General features: G+C 42.4%; 1 pseudogene; it reads right to left on the bottom strand.

The window, feature by feature from the left end:
* Positions 1–460: 460 nt before the first annotated feature.
* On the bottom strand, positions 461–711 carry LOC111528275 (annotated as a pseudogene).
* Positions 712–3,517: the final 2,806 nt, after the last annotated feature.

Here is a 3,517-nt window from a genome sequence, read left to right as displayed (position 1 = left end):
AAACTTGGATGTTCACTTGGTGGGAAGAGTTCTCAACAGAGAGCAACGTCGAAGGTCTTGAGAAGTGCATCAAAACAGAAGGACCAAGTAGCTGTCACCACACAGCTTACTGAACACAAAGATACCCAGCCCACTTCAAACCCTATTGATGTCAAACATTTAGTGTCCAGGCAGAAAACTAGAATTTTCTTTTTTTTTTTTCCACATTTAATAAGATTCTTCCACTTTAATGCATAAAACCCTTTGAAATCAGTGTCAACCAGGAAAATTCATGTTAGAAAAAATTGTAATGAGAGCTAATATTCTATATTCAGAACATCTGAGAAAGCATTTTTGACTATTACAAAAGTTTATTTAACAAAAAGTCTAATATGAAAACGTATATGACCTAATTTTTACATCATAGTAAAACAGGCCCTATGGAGACAGAACATGGGTTTCTCTGCTGAATAGCCATTATTTACACTCTTTCCAAGGCTTCTAATATCATGATAGTATTTCCTCGTATTACCACCATTCCAATATTGTTCTGTTGCCCACTAGTCGCCATCTCCACACATTCATCTGTCACAAGGTTCATAAAGGGATCAAATCCCCGCAATATTCCTTGGACATGTCTGCCACCATTTAATTTCAATGATAACTTCTTGTCCATAAATTTTTTCAACTCGGGAGGGTGAGCTTTGCTCATGGCGTATACTCCGCGGGCTCAGAGATGCCTTGGAATGGAATGCACGGCTTCCCTCAGGCTCCTGCGGTAGGCCTGGCGTCTTGCGTTTGGCCTCATCGACCTAGTTAGCCCTCTTTTTTTCTTTTCTTTTCTTTTTTTGCTTTTTTCTGGGGGGCGAGGGGGTTGGGGACAGAATCTCACTCTGTCACCTAGGCTGGAGTGAAATGGTGCCATCTCGGCTCACTGCAACCTCTGCCTCCTGGGTTCAAGCACTTCTCCTGCCTCAGCCTTCCGAGTAGCTGGGGTTACAGGCGCCCACCACCATGCCCACCACCAATTGTTGAATTATTAGTAGAGACAGAGTTTTGCCATGTTGACCAGGCTGGTCTTCTGGCTGCAAGTGATCCGCCCGCCTCAGCCTCCCAAGGTGCTAGGATTACAGGCATGATCCACTGTGCCCAGCCAAAATTAGAAGAATTTACAGAGAAGTATCTAACCTGACTCAGGGAAAAAACCTAAAGATGCTGACCTCAGAGTTTCCCTAGCAGATAAAAGACCAACTTATGTTATTTTACAGTGAAGCTCAAAATCATGAAGCCCATCTAAATGCTCAGAGCTCCTAACACCTTTTTGTCCTTCTTTCCTAATCCAAGCAGCCAAAAATTACCAGACGTCTGAGGAAAGCATCTAACATGGAAGAAAGGGAACAAACTAAGCAAACAAATGCACAAGCATCTGAAAACAACACAGAATAAACACAGATCATGCAAGAAGTTTTCTGTATTTCTTTCTTTCCTTTTTTTTTTTTTTTGAGATGGAGTCTCGCTCTGTCGCCCAGGCTGGAGTGCAGTGGCGCAATCTCGGCTTGCTGCAAGCTCCGCCTCCCGGGTCCATGCCAGTCTCCTGGCTCAGCCTCCCGAGTAGCTGGGACTAGAGGCGCCCACCACCACTCTCAGCTATGTTTTTGTATTTTTAGTAGAGATGGGGTTTCACCGTGTCAGCCAGGATGGTCTCGAGCTCCTGACCTCGTGATCTGCCCACCTCGGCCAACCAAAGTGCTGGGATTACAGGCTTGAGCCACCATTCCCCACTAATGCAAGAAGATTTTAAGAAACAAAACCAATCATTAATATCTTCAGAGAGATAAGAGAAACAATAACAAGATACTATGAAAAATAAATGTTTAGTGTGTTGGAGGGTTCCTAATTATAGTAGAAATTTTAAAACTCAGAACAAGGGTTGGATGAAAAAGTTGAGGAAATCACCCAAAAATTAAAATAAAAAGACAGATGGAAAACAAAAGTGAAAAGAAAATAATAATAATAATAATAATGATAATAATAGGATGAAACCTAGATCTGAACAGAAGTTTCTGAAAGAGAAAAAAAGAAAAAAAGGAAATCTACAGGGAAATAATTTGAGAAAATATCTCTCACTAAAAGACAAAAATTTCCAGATTGAAAGAGTACCTGGCACAGTGGATGAAAACAGTTACACATCAAGGCACTACAGTGTGAAATTTCACAGCCCAGGGACAAAAGATTTTACAGGCTTTCAGGTAGAAAAGACAGTCACTCATACAGGATATGAATTAGAACGGTGCCACATTCAACAGCTAGAAGACAGTGTAGCCAACTTTTAAAATGCTATGAGAATGGCATCCAGGATTTCTATATCCAGCCAAACTATCAATCAAAAAGGGTAGAATAATGACATATTCAGACATGCAATGTGACATGCACCCTTCTGCCAAAACCTACTGAAGAATATACTCAACCTCAGCGAGAGTGTAAACCAGGAAACAAGAGATACAGCAAGGGACAGCAGAAAAGGGGATCCCTAAGATGATGGGAGGGGATGTCTCAGGGCAGGCACAGAGCCCCAGCATAGAAGGAAGCGAGTCCAACCAGATTGAACCAGCATAACCAAGAGAAGGAGAGGTATCATCATCAGAATCCCTGTTGCTATTTTGTTATCCTTTTAACCTGAGAATTCAATCATGTTAGCTTGCCTCAGATTCTTTTCTATATTGATTTGTTTTGATCATGAGACTTCTGACAGCCCTTCAATGTCTGTCTGAGCACTTTCCATTTCATCCTACAACATGATTTACTTTGATGTTTGCCTAAAAGCTGGGTATACGCCACACTAAACTTAGAAAGGCAAAATTCAGAGCAGCCCACTTTCTCTGACCATATTCCTGCTGGATATGCAAGTCCTAGCCCTATCACAGCTGCCCCAAATGGAGTAAAACCCCTGTTTCCCAGGGCTCTCTCATGACCTCGCCCCAAACTAGGGCCAGATTATATCCCAGAAATTCTCTACAGCTTCTTTTCCGCTGAAAATCTTTATCTAACGATGACAATGTTGACCTTCTCTTGGAAGGCTAGTTTTGTGCTTGCTACTCAGATTTCAAAGCTAAGCAATAGATTTTCTTTCCCATTGCATATACAAATGGTAGAATAATGTACTGGGGTTAGGACTTCAGCAAATGAATTTTGGGAGGAAGCAATTCAGCCCATAACAGTATTATTATTATTATGTTTTTTTGAAACGGAGTCTCACTCTGTCGCCCAGGCTGGAGGGCAGTGGCGCGAGCTCGGCTCACTGCAAGCCCCGCCTCCCGGGTTCATGCCATTCTCCTGCCTCAGCCTCCCAAGTAGCTGGGACTACAGGCGCCCACCACCACACCTGGCTAATTTTTTATATTTTTCAGCAGAGATGGGGTTTCACCATATTAGCCAGGATGGCCTCAATCTCCTGACCTCGTGATCCACCCACCTTGGCCTCCCAAAGTGCTGGGATTACAGATATGAGAACAGTGTTATTATTTTCAATTTTTTTTTT

Source organism: Piliocolobus tephrosceles, chromosome 14, assembly GCF_002776525.5.
Source record: "Piliocolobus tephrosceles isolate RC106 chromosome 14, ASM277652v3, whole genome shotgun sequence".
Taxonomy (NCBI): Eukaryota; Metazoa; Chordata; class Mammalia; order Primates; family Cercopithecidae; genus Piliocolobus; species Piliocolobus tephrosceles.
The sequence above is the reverse complement of the archived record's forward strand: the minus strand, read 5'-3'. Positions and strand labels throughout refer to the sequence as shown.